Here is a 22,708-nt window from a genome sequence, read left to right on the forward strand (position 1 = left end):
CTCAACCCTGGCTTCTGAAGTCAAGGTGAAGTCTGCTGTTTCTTTTTAGATATATGAATGTCTATCTAATGCCTTTGGAAGATGGTAGGGGATGCTGCTAACTGCTAAAAGCAGGTTGGAAGTTGTTGGTGTTAGAAACATATGATGTTTCCCAGGTATTATTGGTCAATGTAGGTATAAGCAAGATGGTCTAGTGTGATTGATAGTATTGATACCCTGCACAGTTAACCCTCTGTGTTTATATGGTGTCCTACGAATAGCGATACCATGGAAAGTAATTACATTATAATTTTCTGTTTATAGATTTGTTTCTTCCACTAGCTGGTGAACTCCTGAAGTACTTTCCCAAATATTGGGCAGTACGTGACACTCAAAGCATATTTGTTGAATCACTGAGTATAAAGATTTTAAGTAGCAATTGGCTGGTTATCTTATCAGTAAACTGGTATGGAGGCTTTTTAAAGTGTCACCTTGGCTAGGCTGAATAATATTTCCTTTTCTGAATTTTTTTCTATTAAGATGATTCATGAGAAGCATATTCACATAAGATTTAGAGGGAAGAGGTTAGGAGTGCCTTTCTTTCTTTCTTTCTTTCTTTCTTTCCTTCTTTCCTTCTTTCTTTCTTTCTTTCTTTCTTTCTTTCTTTCTTTCTTTCTTTCTTTCTCCCTTTTTGCACTGGGTGTTGAACCCAGAGGAATTCTATGTCTGAAATATATCTCCAGCCCTTTTTATTTTAAAAACAAGGTCTTGCCAGGCATGGTGGCACACGCTTGTAATCCCTGCACTTGGGAGGCTGAGACAGGAGGATAGCACAGGTTCGAAGCCAGCCTCAGCTACTTAGTGAGGCTCTCAGCAACTTAGTGAGACCCTGTTTCCAAATAAAGTATAAAAAATAGGTCTGGGAGTATAGGCTGGAGGTAGAAAGCCTCTGGGTTCCACCCCAGTACCACTAAAAAAACAAACAAAAAAACAAACAAACAAACAAAAAAAAACAAGCTCTTGCTAAGGCTGATGCCCAACCTTCCTGTCTCAGCCTCCTAAGGGCAAGAATTACAGGCGTGCACCATCACATAGTGATACTCACTGTTCTGCTCCCTAATTCCCTGGCAAGAAGTGGCCCTGTCACATCATCTAGAAGCATGTGGCGGTTCTGGAAAATGGTATCATTGCTGGGCAGTTATTTCCTGGCTAGAACTGCATCATGGAAGGGGAGCCCAAATGCTTGGGGAAAATTATGATTAAAAAATAGCTGGTGAAATTAGAAAACATTTTTTTACAGTATTAAGAATGGAACCCAGGGGCATTGTACCTCCAAGCTACAGCCCCAGTCCTATATTTTTAGTCTTTTTATTTTTTGAAACCAGGACTCACTGAGTTGCAAAGGGCCTCGGTAAGTAGCTGAAGCTTTCTGGGAACTGCAGTCCTCCTGTCTCTGCCTCCCAAATGCTGGAATTACAAGTGTGCACCACCATGCCAGGCAGGAAAACTCTGTTTTATTGTTGAATTTTCAGCCTGCTTTTCAGTTTGCTTGGAGGAAAAGAGAAAGTCCATCTATAGAGATCCAGAGAAATGGAGCTGGCCAAATTCAGGATGGCATATTCCATTGTATGCAGAGGCAAACGAAGGCAGCAGAATTTACTGACATTTTAGGAGATCTGGCCTTTAGAGATCATGCTAAAATTAAAGTATCCATCTGAAAATTCAGTACTAACTGCCAACACAATTAGCATTAAGGTTCTATCTGAATATGTCTGGAAGCCAGCTCCTAGATGCAGTTGCTCCGTCACAGTTGCTGGTAGACGTCACTAGTCTGGAGTAAGTGGTTATACCTGACTTTGGCACATTGTTTAGAGTAAGGTAGTTGCTTGAGTTCACAGGCTTTTCTCCTCTTGTCTTTCTAGATTTGTCCAAACTTGTGCAGAAGTGGAAGTCAACTTCTGCTTAAATCTTATTCTGCAGTCTTTAAATATGTTTTATTTTAGGTATTTCAATTTTCAACACAAATAAGTGATCATCAATTTGCAATATGGAGATAAAACAACATCTAATTAGAACTTGCATATGTTTGTGTTTTTCCTCCATCTACTCATTTGTATATAAAATTGTTTTTCATTCTATTTTTTTCCTGTCCTGTTTTGATTTTCTGTTTTGGATTTTTCCCTGATGTTTGTTTCTTGAGCCAAAAATTTGTGATCTAATACAGATTTAAAAAAAAACTATCACATAGGTAAGATTTACTGAGGACTGTATATAATTTGACAAGCTAAACACTTGCTGAAAATCATTTTATGCCATAAAAAGAATGATTTAAATTACATAGGTATAATTTTGGCACAAAAGCTTGCATATAAATTTAACAAATTACTATACTAGTAAAGGAACTACTTAATAGCTGCTCATATAAATATTTAAAAGTTTTATATGTCTGTAAATTCAAGGTAAGGATCAAGAATAAGACAGCTTTAAATAACCAATATTAATTCAGATTTTAATAAAAAGCTAGAATTCTTATCACTGGAAATGAAACTCATATTGTAGTTTGAGCTGGTCATATCTAAAGTTTCATATTTATAAATTAATATATTGGGTTCCTTGTTTTAGGTGATATGGTGTGTTATATGGTGTGCCTGCCTGCCTGCCTGCCTGCCTGCCTGCCTGCCTGCCTGCTTTCCATTTCATTGTGGTCTGGGAATTGATCCCAGAGGTAGCCCACCTTTGAGCTATACCCCAAGCCCTTTTTATCTTTTGTTTTGAAATGGGGTCTTGTTAGGTTGCTGAGAGTCTCACTATGTTGCTGAGATTGTCCTTGAACCTGAGATCCTCCTTAGTCTCCTTGATTGACTCTTTAAAAAATAACAACAAATAGACAAAATATTACATATGCACAAATACGCACATGCATTAATATACAGACACACAAACACATCTTTTTGAACACATTACAAATTGTCATGATTTGAAGTAACAAGATCTCAGAAACAAGGGCAATAAATTGAGGTAAGTCTAAATCCCATAATTTATTTTAGCAAAACTATAAGATACTAGCCAGGCATGGTGGCACACGCTGGAAATCCCAGCATTAGGGAGGCTGAGACTGGAGGATGGCGGTTCATGCATAGCCTCAGCTACTTAGTAAAGCCTTCTGCAACTCAGTGAGACCCTGTTTCAAAATAAAGAATAAAAAAATTGGGCAGGGAGTGTAGCTCAGAGGTTGAATGCATCTGGGTTCCATCCCCAGACCCACACACACCAAACAAACAAAAAAAACCAAAAACAAACAAAAACAAAAACAAAAACCCTGTAAGATGCTGAGGATCTTTGCAAGGTAAGAAGCTGGGATCCTGAGCTAATCTTTCAGTAGTCTCTCCTAAATATAAAGCAAGGCTATTAGTGCAGTCAAGACTTAAAATGAAGATTTTAGAAAGAGAAATTGTGTACTGAGTCTAATAGTCTGAACTCTTTCCATTGGAGTATTTTCCAGTTTATAAACAGTGCAAAACTCAAAAGCTAAAGGCAGAGCAGAAATGTTTGACAAAGAATTTGGAAAACCAAGCTGGGTTTTCAACATTGTTACAGAGGTAGAGTCTCTAAATTTGGAATCAAAGCCAAGTGATTCTAATTAGGATTATAGAAGATTTGTACTCTAGGAGTGAGATTAAAGAAGAAATTAGAAAATTGAACAAGACAGCTGAAGAAAGGTGCTCTGTGAATGATGTTGTCACAGACAAGAACCAGGGCGCAGGAATATTTTTATTTTGAGGATAGTGAGTGAAGGGGAACTCTGAAAATTAGCAAAAAAGTGATGGTACCTGTGTGTGATGGTGCATGCCTATAATCCCAGTACTTGGGAAGCTTAGACAGAAGGTTTGCAGATTGGAGACCAGTCCCTACAAATTAGTTAGATGCTCAGAAACTAATGAGGTCATGTTTAAAAGAATTAAATAGGGCTGGGGGTATACCTTGAAGGTGAAACACTTCTGAGTTAAATTCCCATTACCATGAATAAACAAAAAAAGTGATGGAAACTGTTATAGTTAGATATAGAAAAGACCCTTGAAGACTCATAAATTTGTGTTGGGAGTTCATGTAATGGAGACATTAGGGTTGTAATCGCCACAGTGGATAAATCAATTAAAATTGTAGTCTAGGCTGGTAGGATATGGCCAGAGAAGCTGAGTCCCTGTGGGTGTGGCTTTGGAGATCATATATGGTTTCTCCTCCCCTTGCTTAGTCTTTTGCTTCTGTCCTTCTGATGTGAGGAGCACAGATCATTTCTCTCTCTCTCTCTCTCTCTCTCTCTCTCTCTCTCTCTCTCTCTCTCTCTCTCTCTGTCTCTCCAGTCCCTACCACCATGAACTAAGATCCTCAATCCCCATACCCACATGGTCTAAACCTGAAAACCATGAGCAAATAAATCTTCCTTCCTTTAAGCTACATAGTCAGATCTTTTTGACTGTAACTGTAAAAATGCTGACTAATACGAAAACCCTAAACATCAAGAGAAGTCAAGAAGGTAATCTAGAGAGAAAAAAAGATAGACATTTGCAGCTTCAACATTGCCTCCCCAGTTGGAGGCAGAGAACCCAACACAGCCAGGAAAAGGTAAGTGGAAAAAGTGCCAGTAACTCGGATCACAGCAGCAGACCAGCAGTTCTACCCGCAGGAGAACTGCATGGTCCTTGAAGCTTTAAGTTTAGTTTAGGGAGTTGTCTTGTCTAAGAGTGACTCTGCTCCAATGAAATAGCCCACTTTGGGCCTAGCCTAACTCCTAGAACTCAAGTTATTGTGATACTGTTAGACACCTGTAGCGGATGGTGTTGATGTTGACTGATTGATGAAAAATAGTCTCTCACATGAATGACAATGAAGTCAACATGGAAACTGGGGAAGCCAGGGAGGAGAGAAGTCTGCTGTCTTTCCACTAGCATCTTGTTTTTATTGAGGGTTATAACCAAAACATTATAAGAAATTATTAATCACAGGAAATAAAACAATTATGGGGTGAGTCAGAAAATAATATCATGGTAGTCACAGATGAATTAGGTAAGGAAAGGGTAAACAAGGAACCATCAGGTTCTTTGCATATGAGTCAGGATCACTGCTTATCAGGTCCCATTTGGTCCTTGGAAACTTGTCTGCATGCAAACAATTCCCACTTGGGTGGGCAGTTTGTGTCCCTCCCAAGCCTGACTGAGGTGATCTCAAAGCTGATGACTAACAATGCCTCCAACAGACATCATCATGGCTTAGCATCTGTTAGCCAACCTCCTGACCCTGCCTGCATTCTTTGGCTACTATGCACCTTGTTGGGTAAAAGACAGCCCTTTAGCATCCTGCAGCTTCAGAACTAGTAGTTGGCTTAGTCACATGCCCAAGTTCAGCCTGCGCTTGCCTCACAAGAAATAGGAAACTTTTGCCCCTTAGCACACAATCTTGGAATTGTATCCACCACTGGAAAGTCCTGGACTCACCCATATATATCTATTCAGAGCTTGAGAAGGTCTTAGCACTTTCTGCTGGTCCAGGAATGGGCTACCAGCAGCACCATGCCTTGCCAACACATGACCTTTGGATTGCCGCTACAGGTGCAGAAGGCCTTGGTATTACCTAAGCATGTCCATAAGGGTAAAAGGAAGGTCCCATGTGTATTCTGCAGTTCTAGGATAGTGTATTCCAATGACACAAATCTAATCCCCAACAAAGCATGCCCCACATGATCCAGAAACATTTCCATGCACTGTAGCTACAAAATACCAAAGCTATAAGCCTCACTACCACCTATCCACCCTGCAGGATTTAGGGAAGGTCACCCACACCCCCACACCTCCAGGACCATGGATACTAGCATGATAGGCTCCAACATTATCTGCACATTTCTCAGAAGAACTAGGGAAGGTCTCCTTCACAGCCCATAGACCATAGCTACTGGTGATAAAACCTGATACAGAAGTTAGGGAAGTTTCTTTTTGTGCTATAAGGCGTCAAGTCCATAGTTACTAGTGTTACAGCCACCAGAAGCACCTATGTTCATCCCTCAGGGGCAGAAGAAGGCCACATCCCATCCAGTGGCTACAGAACTGTGGTTGCTCTTGCCACAGGCCCAGGCATCACCCATATTTATCTTTGGAGTCTTGAATAAAGCCTCCTTCCCATCATGTCTTGGGGATTGTGGTCGTTGATGCCACAAACTCTGGTGTCACTCGGGCTTGCTCTGAGGAGCCTGGGTACAATATTTTTTCAGAACATGCATCACGGAGGAATGAAAACAGCTAGTAGAAGCACCATCAAAGTTCAATTCTGTTGAACATGAATACACATATCTCAGGAAGCCTGTATCCACTGCAAGGTCATGAAACTTCTTTCACAAACTACTGCACTCTAGACTATTAAGGCACACATAGGCTTGACACCACTCAAAGATAAAGAAATTACATAGGAGCTATGACTTTTAAGCTTCCCTATAACAAACCCAAACCACATACCCAACTTACATCCTACATTCATCTAAATAAAAAATATCCCATAAAAGCTACTTGATTTTATGGAAAGAAGAGAACATTATACCAGATATGCAGACATCAATACAAGGATAACATAAAAGAAAGCAGGACACCTCCAAAGAATAGCAATAATTCTCTCAAAATAGATCCTAACCTAAAGAAAATCTATAGGATTCCTGAAACAAAGAATCGAAAATAAATATTCTATGTAATCCCGGCATTTGGGAGGCTGAGACAGGAAGACTGTGCAGGTTTGAAGCCAGCCTCAGCTACTTAGTGAGGCCCTTTGCAACTCAATGAGACCCTGTTTCAAAATAAAAGATTAAAAAATAGGACTGAGGGTGTCTCTTGGAGGTAGAATGTCCCTGGGTTCCATCCTCAGTACCACAAAAAAAATAAGGATTATAAAGAATTTCAATGAGATACAAGATAATAAAGGCAAATAATAAAAAGAAATATGGAAAATAATTCAGGATATGAAAGAGAAATTCACCAAAGAAATAGAAATCATAAAAGGAGCTAATCAAAAATTTTGGAACCAAAAACTTTAATCAGTAAAATTAATAAATACAACAGAGAGCTTCCACAACAAACTAGAGCAAGCAGAAAAAGTTCTTTTCAGCATGAATGCAAGTTTTTTTGCATTAATACAATCAGATTAAAAAAAATCAAGAAATCTTGCAAAACTAATGGGACTTTGTTAAGTAAACAAATATTCACAGTATGGGAATTCCAGAAGGTGAACAAAAGGGAAAGGCAATGAAAATGTATTTTTTGAAATAATAGCCCCAGACTACCCAAATATTCAAAATGATATGGATATTCAACTAAAAGAGGATCAAATGACCCAAAGCAGATTCAACCCAAATAGCCCTTTACCAAGGCATATAATTGTCAAAACGGTAAAAGTAAAAGACAAAAAGAGAATTCAAAAAATAACAGGAGAGAAGTATCAGGTCACATTAAGGGAATGTCTGTTAAACATACAGCATATTTCTCAGAAGAAACCTTATAGGCCAGAATAAAATGTAATGATATATTCAAAATACTGAGAATAAAAACACTGCCAAACAAGAATACACAGTCAACAAAAGTAAAAACAGAAAACTGATATTATACAAATTAGAATGCTTCTGCAAAGCAAAGAAAATAATCAACAGAATTAAAAAAACAACTTATAAAATGGGAGAGAATATTTGTCAATTATTCATCTAGCAACAAGTTATTATCCAGGATATGCAAAGAACTAAAAAATGTGAACACCAAAAAGATCCGAATAAACCAATTTAAGAATGAGCTAAAGAAATAAATAAACATGTCCCAAAAGAAGACATACAAATAGCTAACAAATTCATGAAAAATAAAATGTTCAGCCTAATTAATTATCAAAATGCAAATCAAAACCACAATTTGATAACTTACTGAAGTTCAAAGAGCTATCATCAAAACTAAAAAGTAATAATAACAAATGCTGGTAAAATTTCAAAAAGAGAACTCTTATAAATTATTGGTGAGAATGTAAATTAGTACAGTTATTATGGAAAAAAATACAGAGGTTCCTTACTAAACTAAAAATAGATCTACCACATGATCCAGCAATTCCACCACTAATGATATACACAAAGGAAATTAAATAAATACATCAAAAAGTTATTTGCCTATAACTAAAATATGAAATCAAATCTGATACCCTCCAGTGAATTAATGGATAAACAAGTAGAGCATGAATACACAATGAAACATTATTCAGCCATAAAAAGAATAAAATTCTGTTTTATGCAGCAGTATGGATGAAACTGGAGGTCATTACGTTAAGTGAAAAGAGCCAGACACAGAATGAGAAGAAATACCACATTTTCACTCATGCGTGGAAATAAATCAATGTTGTAGCCGGGTGTAGTGGCGCAGGCTTGTAATCCCCATGCTCGCGAGGCGGAGACAGGAGGATCATGCAGGTTGGAAGCCAGCCGAGTTGGCTTAAGAGACCCTGTTTCCAAATTAAAAAATAAAATAAAATAGGTCTTGGAGTGTAGCCCGGAAGTAGAAGGGCTTCCAGGAACCCCAGTACCACCAAAAAAAAAAAAGTCAATGTTGTATAATAAAAGAATGGAATGTCAATCACTAGAGAATCCTTTCCATACTGTATTAATAAGGATTCTCAAAAAAAAAAAAAAATGGCAGTGTGTGTGTGTGTGTGTGTGTGTGTGTGTGTGTGTGTGTGTGTAGAGAGGGTAGGGGGACAGAGAGAGAGAGATTCACTATGAATACGGGATCACATGATTATGGACTAGAACTATTACATTCTGTTTTCAAGCTGGAGATCCAGGGATTCTGATGGCGTCATTTGGTCCAGGTTCCAAGGCCTGAGAACCAGTGGTGCCTCCATGAGGTAACTCCCACTTCAATGCCAAAGTCTGTGAACTGGAGCAGCTGGTACTAATCCCAGTGGAGGAAAGCAGGCATCCAGGATAAATCATATTCTTTGTATAGTTTAGGAACAGTGAGCTCCTCTTATTAGTTTGGGAAATGAGAAGAACTTTCCTCAAATCCAAATGCTTTCCAATGGTTGACTATATAAGCATGTCTTTCAAAGGCTAGCCGTCAGGCTTGATATGTTGACATTTTTTTAATACCATGAACCAAAGAGGAAATTACAATTAAAATTAGAAAATATATTTAAATGATAATAAAAATAGTATGTACCAGCACATGTGATACCACTAAAGCTATGCTTATAAATTTCTGTCTCTGAATGCATATGTTAAAAAAGAAAAATCTAAAACCAAAACTTTTAGCATCATGTAAGTAGATCAAAACAATTACATAATATTAAACTCAAAATAATTTTCAAAAATCATGTGATAGAGAAAATCAATAAAGACAAATATTACTTCTTTGAGAATTTTAATAAAATGAAAGACTTGATTAAGAACAATAAAAATAAGAAGAAAATGTGAATTATAAACACCAGGGATAAAGAAATAAACATTACAAATATCATATATTAGAAGAATAGTAACACATTATAATCAAATTTATGCGAATAAATTTGAAAATTTAAATTAAATGGAGAAATACCTTGAGGAGAACAGTATATTATAAAATCTTTATTCCATTCTCCTGTCCGTTTGCTCTTTCTTCTCCCATGCTGACTTGGGACAAACAGCTCAACCTTTGTCTCCACACAGGTAAAAGTACCTGTAAGCAATGCTGTCCATTTGTTTTATGTGCTGATTTCTCAAATCTGCAATAATCCATCAGGTTAATGTTTTTACCTGAAAATAAATAAAGTTTGCTTTACCTTTTTGTTAAAAAAATCTTAATAAATAGATATTTAATAATATAAATATGTGTGACTAAAAACACTTAACATAGTTCTCAAATTGCCTTAGCAATGAATTTTATAAACTTTTTAGTAGGAAATAGCACTAAACATCCATAAAATCTTCCAGAGAATTAAAAAAGAACTATTTTTCAAATCTATTTCTTAATACAGCAAAATCTGATACCCAAACTTATTGAGATATTACAGTAAATTAAAAATCAAATCAAATTCAGGAATATGTAAAAAGGATAATGTATCATTTTAAAAATTTGGTTTTATTCCCAGAATGTGAGTTTGGCTTAGTGTTAAAAAAAATCAGTTGACATAATTTAGCATGATTTTGAAATAAAGGAGAGACCCATATGATCAGCTCATTACATGTGAAAATGTATTTGATAAAATTTCAACACCCTTTCATTAGGCACTGCCACATAACTGGTGTGATCTCAGCTTGGAGGATATTAAGATTGTTTAAATAGAAGGGTGTTATTGTAGAGAGGGGAGGTAACAGAGAGTATTGTCTTGTGAAATTGTCAATAATGTTCAGCTTTAGTAACATGCTTATCCTAGATCACAGGAACAAGAAATTGATTGGACACATGACACAGTACCCTTCCCATCCTCCCATCAGATGAGGAATGTGATGTTTGCCTCTTAGAAGTACTTTTTGTGGGAAGAAATATCCTTCAGAAAACTGGAACTACCCTACATTTGTGTTTCTTGAGATAGGACTGAAGCACTAAGTTGATCCACTGGTGCACTGTAGTTTATCTTCAGAGATAGAAAGCATATCTTGAGAGAATGAGCTACAGAACAGGCACATATTTGCTGTGGACTGAATGTTTGTGCTCTTCCAAAATTCATATGTAGAAGCCTCAATCCCTAATATGCAGGCATTAGGAGGTTGGTGTTTTGGAAAGGGAAGGTGCCTTCTCTCTGCATCAGTCAATTTCCATCTATAAACAAGAAAAAGAAACTGTATCAGAACCTGATCATACTAGGACCCTAATGTCAGAATCTCCAGCCTCTAAAACTGTTGAGAGTAAATTTATGTTGTTTAAACTTCCTGGTCTGTGGTATTCTGATACAGGAGCTGAAATGGTCTGAGATACCCAGAGAGCAGAGCAAAGTGATTCATGAACAGTCAGATCCCACTGCCTGGGTCTTTGTTTGGTGAAGTCAGACTCACCTGTGGTATCAGGATGGTGTTCCTGGACAGAAGCTGAGGGAAGTGTTTTATTGGGGAGAGCAATGAAGAAATAATGAAGGGAAATATGAAAAATAAACTTAGAATCTACACTTGAAAGAAACCTTAGAAAACATTTTCACCAAATGTGGGGGAATCAAAGCCTTAGGACTGAAGTGGTTTATGGTCACAGTTGCTGAAGAAAAATAGGAGCTTGGATTTTTAGAAGAATGTTTTTTTCTACCACATTAAAACTAAATCATTACAGATTTCTATATTTATGGTTTTATACTAATCTGACAGCTGCCCATCTAGCCTGCAGATACAGATGAGAATATAATTACAACTTAAAAAAGAAAATGAAGCACTTAAAGGAATGTCTAAGTGTTTTGAGTTACTTTTGTTAACAAATGCAAAAAAAAGAGCAATTTAGAGAGACAGATAAAAAGAAGTGGCAGTTGGTTGAGTAAACATTCTAAATATGTTTCTCCCTTTCCTCTTAGACCTTATGCTCTTTAATGAGCAACATTTTGATTGATTTTCCCTTATTTATATTTCTTTGTATGGCAGTGTTGGGTGTGTATGGTCATTCTGTATTAAGTACTTATAAAGATAAAGAAAAATTTTGTTTAAAAAAAAACCCCTAGTAATCCCTGGAATTATTCAGGGTTCTACAGAGAAATAGAAGTGTGTGTGTGTGCGTGTGCACATGTGTGTGTGTGCGTGTGCACGTGTGTGTGTGTGTGTGTGTGTGTGTAAAGAGAGAGAGAGAGAGGATTATTTTAAGTAGTTGCCTTGTTGACTTATGCAATTGTGAAGCTTGATAAGTGCAAGTCCTGTAGGCTTGCATGCTGGAGACCAAGGGAAAAGCTGCAGTTCAAGTCCACTGGACAATCTGCTGGGTCTCCTGGCAGAATTCTTTTCTGTTCAAGGAAATCCTATTTAGGCCTTCAACTAATTGGATTGAGTACCACCCACATTGTGGAAGGTAACCTTCCTTACTCAAAATCTACTGATAGAAATGCTCATCTTACCTAAGACACTCCCACAGAACCATTCAGAATAAATTTTCACCAACTACCTGAAATCTATTTGAGTGGACATATAAAATTAACCATCATACCCATTATTGTCACTGTGAGATTGCTCTGTTTCTATTTCTACTCAATACAATATGAGTTACAAATAAAGTCCAAAAAATAAATTTGACCTCCTGTAGATGACCTCTCCATCTACCTCAAGGAATGCCAATAGTCACAAATACCCATGTGATCCTGTGTTGAAAATGGCTAAGTCCCCCTGTTGGGATCATTAAGGAACACACCAACATGGCCATGGAAATCGCACTGGAAGGATGAGGCCATTGGAATTAAAGGATTTATTTTATTTTCAGGGCCCTAGAGATAGGAAGGAAGGCAATCAATACAGAGAGCTACATGAGAAGTGATTTCACGGGCCAAACTCAGTGAGCAAGTGGGGAAAAAAAAAAAAGAGAAAGGATCCTGTGAACTAGCATCTTTATTTGGGGTCACGGTAGAATACCACAAGAGAAAGATGTGAAGGCATTTTATTAGTGTATTAGAGTGTCACTAGGTCACATTTGGGGAGGGCAGGAAAGGACTCCTATGGTGGGAACCCGTCTATTAACATTCTGAAGTAAAACAGACATTTCTGTTCATGTTAAATGTTATTGGATACTTACAATAGATATCAAGTAAATACCTACCATATATAGTAAAAACTGATTGGCAGTGACAGAGAGTTGAAGGAAGTCTAAAGTCCTGCTTTTTCTCTAAAAGAACTACCAGCAGATCAATAAAACATGTCCATTTGAAAGAGCTTATCTACAGTATGTATTTGCATTTTACCTGGAAGCACACCTTTCACTGGTATCAAGCTACCCATGCTGTATTTTTATTTAATGTTATTTTTTTGGGGGGTGGTGCTGGGGATGGAACCCAGGGGCCCTCTACCTCTGGGCTACACTCCCAGACCTATTTTATATTTTATTTGGAGACAGGGTCTCTTAAGCCAGCTGAGGCTGGCTTTGAACCAGCAAGATCCTCCTGTCTCAGCCTCCCAAGCGCGGGGATTACAAGCATACGCCACCATGCCTGGCTAATGTTAATGTGTTTAATATTGTACTTTACCTTTTAATTATAAATTAAGCAGTAAGCTTAATGATTGTGTGTGTGTGTGTGTGTGTGTGTGAGAGAGAGAGAGAGAGAGAGAGAGAGAGAGAGAGAGAGAGAGAGAGAGAGAGAGAGGATGAGCCCAGGGGCATTCTACCTTTGAGTTATACCCCCAGTCCTATTTTATTTATTTTTTTTTTGGAAGCAAAGTCTTATTAGGTTCATGTGAGTCTCACTACTTGTTGAGGCTGTCCATGAACCTGTGCTCCTCCTGTCTCAGCCTCCCAAGTATTGGGATTATAAGTATGTACCACCATGGTTGGCTCTAGAAAGATAATTTTAAAATTGAGGAATTCCTGAGTAAGGGCAGAAAGGGAACTATAGAAGGTTGTGTCTACCAGGTATGTATGATACAATGACTTCAGTCTAAGAGACAACTTTAGCTATCTTTCTGAAAAGATTCCCCCCATCTCAATAATTAAAACTAAAAAAAATACTTAGGAAATGAGAACCAAAAAGTGGATTTAGAGTAAGTGGTAAAGAAGTCATGAGGAATTTTACCTCTGTACTTTATGAACAATTGTTAGATTTTTAGAGCCATATACTATACTTAAGGGTGTTAATCAGAAAAATATAATTCATGGAGTGTATGTGATTTGTTGAAGAAAACCTTGGATTTGAGAAAGGAAAATTATTTAAGTTGGAAATTTCATGAGAGTGCTGGATTCCATAATAAATTGATCAAAGTTCAAACAGAAAATATAATAAATGATAAAATAACATGAAAAAAGAACACATTAAGTTTAAAGGACCAATAGTGAGTCTTGAGGCTGACTTTTGAATAGATAATATAGAAACCAGTAGTCAATGAAATGACATCTTTAAATGCTAAAAGAAGAACTTACAACCATAGCAACTACCAAAATACAATTAGATAAGAGGAATGAGTTTTCATGTTCTATAGCACAGTATGATAACTATAATTTATAGCAATTTATAAAGAACTAGACAACAAAAATTCAAAGGTGTCTAACACAAAGAAATGATAAACATTTAAGGGGAGAGAAGTGCTGATTACTCTGATTTGATCATTATACATTGAAAATATGTATTGAATTATCAGGCTGTACTGCATAAAATAAGTGCCATTATTATGTATCAGTTTAAAAAGATTCCAACCCAAAATTTTTATAACAAATAAAAATCTCTGTTAAAAATGGAGATAAGTAAGCAAAGACCTTTGAGCAAATAAAAGTTGATATAATTCATTGCTTTAAAGATTTACACTATAAAAGAATCTTCTTAGGTAGGGGAAAAGGAGAGCCCGGATGAATACATAAAACTGCAGCAGGGTTGCAGGTTCCAGGCTGGCACATGTAATTTACTGAGGCCCTATTTCAAAATAAAAAATAAAATAGGGCTGAGTGGTAGAACTTGGGGGTAGAATGCCCCTGGGTTCAACCCCTAGTACTACAAAAAAACTTACAGAAGGAATAAAGACTAGCAGAAAATACTGTTTAAAATAATAACAATATGTTCTATGTGGAAGCAAAATATACAATAGCAATAGCACAAAATTGAGATAAATGAAGGTAAAATGTTAAAAGCTATCTGAAGAGTTTGAGGAGTGATCAATATTAATATAAAACAGACTATGGTGAGTGAATAAAAATTGTGTTTATCTCTAGAATAGCCAATAACAGAAAAAATTAATTAATGTATATCTACATGATAAAAGCATATAAGTAGGATAATAGAAAAAATCCCAAAGAAAATAGATAAGGAGAAACATAAAAGAGAGGAGACAAATAGAAAATAAATAGTAGGATACTGCTGGCAGCAGCGGCGAATTCACCAGATGGCTCCAGACCAGTGCACTCAACAAGCCACCAGGCTCCAGAGAAGAGGGGTGGACAGCGAGCTGAGGTGAGCAGCTGTGGAACAGCTGGGTAGAATTCAGCAGTTTGTTCAGCGCAAGGAGCGTCTAAAGCTCCCAGGGTCTGGGCTCAGCACACCCTGCAGGGACTCAGAGCGAATCTCAAAACCAGAGAAGAAATACGCCAGCCTCACAGCTGAGGGTGTGGCAGCAGCGCCATATTGCCAGCGGTGCAGCAGCGAGTTCACCGAGTCCACTACAGCTCCATCAGAGCACTCAACAACCGTGAGTCAAATTGTGGCCCCTAGAGGAGAAATCCCAGTACTGTACTCCCAGAGACTTGCACAGATAGTCTCCCTGGGTCAGAGATTTTTGCAATCTAACCCAGTGTGGGAGTGGCAGCGGCAGAGACATCACATCATAGTTGCAGCTCCCTGTGGGAGAACGCCCATCCTGGCACCCCCATGGTCTAAAGCAGCCTCGATTGACTTCCTTGGTCTGAGACTTTGAGATACAACCCAGTAAAGGAGTAGTGGTGACGGAGATACCACAGACTTGAGATCCAGAGCACCTTAAGTGAAGTCGTAGTTACCCAGGGAAAACCCAGAGAAGGCACAAACTTTCAAAATCATGGGAAAGAAAAATAACAATGGATCAATGACTGCCCACAACCCCACAACATCAGAACCTGATAACACAGAAATTCAGACATCTCTAGAAGATCAAATCAGGAAAATAACTGTAGAAATAATAGAGAACTTCCGAAAAGAATTCAGTAAGTCAAAAAGAGATAAAGGATGCAGTAAAGGCCTCAATTCAAAGTATAAACAACAGATTAGACCACATGGAGAATAGAATCTCTCTCTTAGAAGATGATCACTCCAAAAATGAATGCAGCAGGAATTTGCCATTGAAAAAATATGGGCCCATTTTAAGAGAGCTAACCTAAGAATAATTAGAATAGAGGAGAGAAAAGAAGGTGAAACCAAAGGGATCAATAATCTCTTCAAGGAAGTGATAGCAGAAAAATTTTCAAACATAGAGCAAGAGGTTGATACACAGGTCCAGGAAATTTATAGAACTCCCTTTAGACAGGATCAGAGAAGAGGATCCCCACACCACATAATTGTCAAAATGACCAAAGTGGAAGCCAAGGAGAGGATCTTAAAGGCAACAAAAACAAAAGGCCAAGTGACATTCAGAGGCAAACCAATTAGAATCACTCCAGACTTCCCAAACCAAGTCATGAGAGCCAGAAGGGCATGGAGTGACATATTCCAAACTCTGAAAGAAAACAACTTCCAGCCAAAAATTTCCTACCCAGCAAAACTATCCATCAAATTAGATGGGGAAATAAGAAGCTTCCATGACAAACAGAAACTAAAGGAATTTATGTCTTCAAAACCAGCGCTAGAGAAAATACTCAAGGAGATTAACTGCAAAGAAGACATAGGTAATACATGCCAGAACCAAAGAAACAAGATTTTGCATCCAGAAGACAATTAAGCAAAGAAGAATAAACAGTATCTCAAACAGAAATAAGATCTTAACATGTTCAGAATGAAAAATTATCTCTCTCTAATCACACTGAATGTAAATGGCCTCAACTCCCCAATAAAAAGACTTAAAGTGGCAAAATGGATTAAAAACCAGAATCCATCCATCTGCTGCTTACAAGAAACACACCTTACAAGTAAAGATAGGAACAAACTCAAGGTAAAGGGCTGGAGCAAGGTAATCCATTCTAATGGAACTCGAAGACAAGCAGGAGTAGCAACTATGATATCAGACAAGTTAGACTTCAAACCCAAACTTATTAGAAGAGACAAAGAAGGTCACATTTTACTGGTAAAAGGAATAGTCCAGCAAGAGGAAATAACAATAATCAACATCTATGCCCCAAACATAGGGGCAGCTACTTTCATAAATCAAACTCTTTGTGACACGAAGTCACACATAAATCCCAACACAATAATACTGGGAGACTTCAACACACCTCTCACAATACTAGACTGATCTTCCAAGCAAAGGGTCAGTAAAGATGTCTCAGAACTAAAGAATACCACTAAACAAATGGACCTGTTGGACACATATAGAATATTTCACTCAACTACAGAGGAGTTTACATTTTTCTCAGCTGCTCAGGGAACCTTCTCCAAAATAGATCACATCCTGGGACACAAAATGAGCACTAGCAAATTTAAAAAATGTTACATACTTCCCTGTGTCATTTCAGACTATAATGGAATGAAACTAGAAATCAACTATAAGAAGACCCAGAGAAACAACATAAACATATGGAGACTGAACACCACACTTCTGAATGAAGAATGGGTCATAGAAGATATAAGAGGTGAAATCAAGAAATTCCTAGAAACAAATGAAAGTAAAGATACAACATATCAAAACCTCTGGGACACTCTGAAGACAGTATTAAGAGGAAAATTTTATAGCGCTGATTGCTCATATAAGAAAAACAGAAAATCTTCAAATAAATAACCTAACAACACACCTCAAAGCCCTTGAAAAGCAGGAACAATTGAACCCCAAAGCCAGTAGAAGAAGGAAATTATTAAAATTAGAGCAGAAATGAACAAAATAGAGAATAAAAAACAATACAGAAAATCACCAAAACTAAAAGCTGATTTCTTGAAATAATTAACAAAATAGATAAACCATTAGCCAACCTAACTAAAAAAAAAAAAAGAGAGAGTCAACCCAAGTTATGAAGATAAGGGATGAAAAAGGAGACATTACTACTGACAGTGTAGAAATCCAGAGGATTATCAGAAACTACTTTGAAAAACTATACTCCAACAAAATGGAAAATCTGGAGGAAATTGACAACAAAATGGAAAATCTAGAGGAAATTGACAACTTCCTAGATAAATACAACCTTCCTAAAGTGAGTCAGGAAGTTATAGAGCAATTAAACCAACCAATAATAATCAAAGAGATTGAAACAGCAATAAAGAGCTTACCATCAAAGAAAAGCCCAGGAACAGATGGTTTCCCAAGTAAATTCTATAAAACCTTAATAGAAGAGCTAAACCCAATACTCCTCAAACTATTTCATGAAATAGAAAAAAACCAGGACTCCCCCAAATACATTCTATGAAGCCAACATCACACTAATACCCAAACCAAATAAAGATAGTTCAAGGAAGGAAAACTACAGGCCTATATCTCTGATGAACTTGGATGCAAAACTATTAAACAAAATACTACCAACACGCATTCAAAACCACATCAAGAAAATCATTCACCATGACCAGGTAGGGTTCATCCCAGGGATGCAAGGCTGTTTCAGCATATGAAAATCAATCCATGTAATTCACCATATAAACAGAACCAAGGACAAAAATCACATGATCATTTCAATAGATGTGGAACAAGCCTTTGATAAAATTCAACATCCATTTATGATAAAAAAAAAACACTGCAGAGAATTGGAATAGAAGGAACGTATCTTAACATTATTAAGGCAATCTACAATAAGCCCACCGCCAACATCATATTAAATGGGGAAAAACTTCAAGAATTCCCCCTAAAAACAGGAATGAGACAAGGATGTCCATTATCACCACTTCTCTTCAATATAGTAACAGAGACTCTAACCAGAGCAATAAGACAAGAAAAGGAAATCAGAGGTGTACAAATAGGAAAAGAAGAACTCAAACTTTTACTATTTGCAGATGACATGATACTATATTTAGAAAACCCAACAAACTGAACCAAAAGGCTTATAGAACTGATCAACAAATTCAGCAAAGTATCTGGATACAAAATCAATCTTAAAAAATCAGAAGCTTTCCTGTACACTAACCATAAATCCACTGAAAAAGAAATTCAGAAAACACTTCCACTCAGGATCTCCCACAATAAAATAAAATACTTAGGAATAAGCTTGACCAAGGAGGTAAAAGATCTCTACAAAGAAAATTATAAAACACTGAAAAAAGAAATCGAAGACAATCTTAGAAGATGGAAGGATCTTCCATGTTCATGGATTGGCAGAATAAATATCATTAAATGGCCATCCTTCCAAAAGTGATCTACAGATTTAATGCAATGCCCATTAAACTACCAAGATCATTCCTCACAGACATAGAAAAATCAGTCCTTAAATTTATCTGGAATAACAAAAAGCCCAGAATAGCCAAGGTAGTTCTCAGCAACAAAAAACATGCAGGAGGAATCACAATACCTGACTTTAAACTATACTACAAAGTCATCATAATAAAAACAGCATAGTACTGGCAAAAAACAGATACATAGACCAATGAAGCTGAATATAAGACCCAGAAACAAGTCCACACACTTTTAGCCAATTGATTTTTGACAAAGGTGCCAAAAACATACACTGGAGAAAAGATAGCCTGTGCAACAAATGGTGTTGGCAAAACTGGTTAACCATATGCAGAAAATTGGAAATTAATCCCACTTTCTCACCCTGGACAAAAGTCAATTCAAGATGGATCAAAGACTTGGAAATCAAACCAGAAAACTTGAAGCTCCTTGAAGAGGGCATAGGTCCAACACTGCAACACATAGGCACAGATAAACACTTTCTCAACAAGACCCCAAAGGCACAACAAATTAAAAGGCGAGTCAATACATAGGATTGCATGAAACTGAAGAGCTTCTGTTCAGCAAAGGAAACTATCAAGAACCTCACTCGAGAGCCAACAGAATGGGAGATTTTTGACACCTACACCACTGATAGAGGACTAATATCTAGAATATACAGAGAACTCAAGAAACTCAACACTAAGAAAATAAATAACCCAATTAAAAAATGGGCAAGTGAACTAACTAGACACTTCATGAAGGAATTCAAATGGCCAATTAGTGCATAAAAAATTGCTGAACATCATTAGTAATCAGAGAGATACAAATAAAAGCTACCCTGAGATTTCACCTAACTCCAACTATAATGGCAATCATTCAGAACACAAACAACAACAAATGCTGGTAAGGATGTGGAGAAATGAGAACTCTAATACATTGTTGGTGGGATTGCAAATTAGTGCAACCACTTTGGAAAACAGTATGGAGAATTTTCAGAAGAATGGGAATGAACTTACCGTTTGATCCAGCAATACCACTTCTGGGTATCTACCCAAAAGAAAGGAAACTAAACTACCAAACTAATGCATGTGTATCTATGTTCATAGCTGCACAATTCACCATAGCCAAACTATGGAACCAGTCAAGATGTTCATCGACAAATGAATGGATTACAAAACTGTGGGATATGTACACAATGGAATTTTTGTCAGCCATTAAAAAAAACTCAATTACATAATTTTCAGGGAAATGGATGGAACCGGAGGACATTAGGCTAAGTGAGATTAGTCAGTCACAAAAAATAAGAAAGCAGATGCTTTTCCTAATATGTGAGAGTTAGGGAGAAATGGGTCATAGGAGGAACTCTAGCAAACAAGACAACCTAAAGGAGGAGAAAAGAGGGGGAAAAGGAAAATCTCTAAAGCACACAGTGTACTTAAACATATCAAAGTCAACCACTAAGCCAAGCAAGGGAAGGACGGACATGGAGGGAAAGGAATGGGAATTGGGTAAGGGTTAAATCAGTGATGTGTACATGTCTGTACATACAAGTTTCTTACCCCCATATGATGTATAAATATAATGCACCAATAAAGATTTAAATAAAGAAAATAAATAGTAGCATAATTGATCTAAATTCAAATTCATGAACAATTAAATTACACATAAGCTGGGCAAGGTGGCACACGGTTTTAATCCCCGCGCTTGGGAGGCAGAGACAGGAGGATCACGCAGGTTCGAAGCCAGCCGTGTGCGCTGGCTTAGGAGACCCTGTTTCCAAATAAAAATGTAAAAATAGGTCTGGGAGTGTAGCCCGGAGGTAGAAGGGCTTCCAGGAACCCTAGTACCATCAATAAATAAATAAATAAATAAATAAATAAATAAATAAATAAATATTACACATAAATGACTTAATATTCTCAAGTTGGGGTAATTCAAGTGATTTGGAACAATCAGAAGTTTCTGAGAACCGACCTTTTATTACCAGGTAAAAATGCACTAGTTCAGGCCGGGTGTGGTGGCACACGCTTGTAATCCTCGCGCTTGAGAGGCAGAGACAGGAGGATCACGCTTGTTTGAAACCAGCCACGCTGGCTTAAGAGACCCTGTTTCCGAATAAAAATATAAAAATAGGTCTGGGAGTGTAGCCCAGAGGTAGAAGGGCTTCCAGGAACCCCAGTACCACCAAAACCAAAAAAAGAAAAAAAGAAAAAACGAAAAAAATGCACTAGTCCAATTCTGCCAAATCATACCAGTAAAATATCAGCCTGTTGGGCACTTGTCATGCAAATTATGAAGGTACTGACCACTGCTCTTCCCTTCCACATTCTCTGAGTGCCTTTCTCAAATCTCAGCCCATTCTTTTCTCCTTAATTGGTAATGACTATTCTGAATCTCATGTTTATCATTTCCATGTTTTACTCTATAGACTTATCACATAGGTAGCTTTGCTTAGACAATACAGTATTTAGTTGTTTCTGTTTTCAAATTTTATATCAGTGGAATCATTTTGTATATATTCAGCTTCATTTTTTCTTTTTTCTTCAATATCATGTGCCTGCCATTTATCTACATTTCCACAAACAACAGAAATGCATTAATTTCCCCTGATATATGATAATCAACCATATAATTATTTGTACTTTTTTCCCCTTTCTATAGTGGATAGATAGTTGTACATGCGCCAATGTGTCTCTGAAGTAAGAGCCCCAGAGTGGAATGGTAGAGTTACATTCAGAGCTCTAAATCAACTTTACTCGACAATGCTAAGTTGTTTTCTAAAATGATGGCACATTAACATAAGTGTATTATCTGCTCCAGATGCTTGACAACACCTAAATCTTGCAAATCTGTTAAGGAAAAAAAAATGAAGCAAGGTTACTTTGCATTCATTTCTCTGTTTGCTAATGCGATTATCTTTTTATATGTTTAATTTTGTCACAGAGGCATCTTCAATAAAATGCCTCTTTAAGTCTTGCATCAATATTTTCATATTATTTTCTTTCCTATTGGTTTGTAGGAGTTTTCCTCAATTTATTTTAAATGCTTCATTTTAAATGTTATTTAAATACTTTATTTTTAATTAAATTGTGTTTTCTAGTTTTGTTCATGTGGTGGGATGCAATAGGTCTTTTAAAAATTTAATTTGTGTAGAGAAAACTTTCTAAATTCTTATTATTTTTGATGTTACATATTCTTATCATGTCATATGTGAATAATGAAACTTGTTTTTTCTTTTTTTACTATTCTCACAACTCTTATTGTTTATGTCTTATTGTGTTTACTAGGATCTAGTAAATATTAAAAATTAAATAGTGATGAGAGACAACACCCTTCTCTCCTCCTGGGTCTTCTAGTGAATAATTTTCCACATTCAAATACAGTATGATTTTACTCTAGTATTTTTAGACCTTTAGTTAAACATATTAAGAAAAATTCCTGTTTTCAGTTTGCTTAGTAGTTATTGGGAATAAATTGCATATCAATTTAAAATATCTTTTTTCTTCTTTACACTTTTAAAGTTATAAATAATATTAATCAACTTATGACATTATATAATTTTTTTACATTCTGGAATAAAAACCAATATGTTAAAAAATAAATGGTAGATGGGCATAG

Source organism: Muscardinus avellanarius (genome assembly GCF_963383645.1).
Source record: "Muscardinus avellanarius genome assembly, chromosome: 8".
In the NCBI taxonomy this organism is placed as follows: domain Eukaryota; kingdom Metazoa; phylum Chordata; class Mammalia; order Rodentia; family Gliridae; genus Muscardinus; species Muscardinus avellanarius.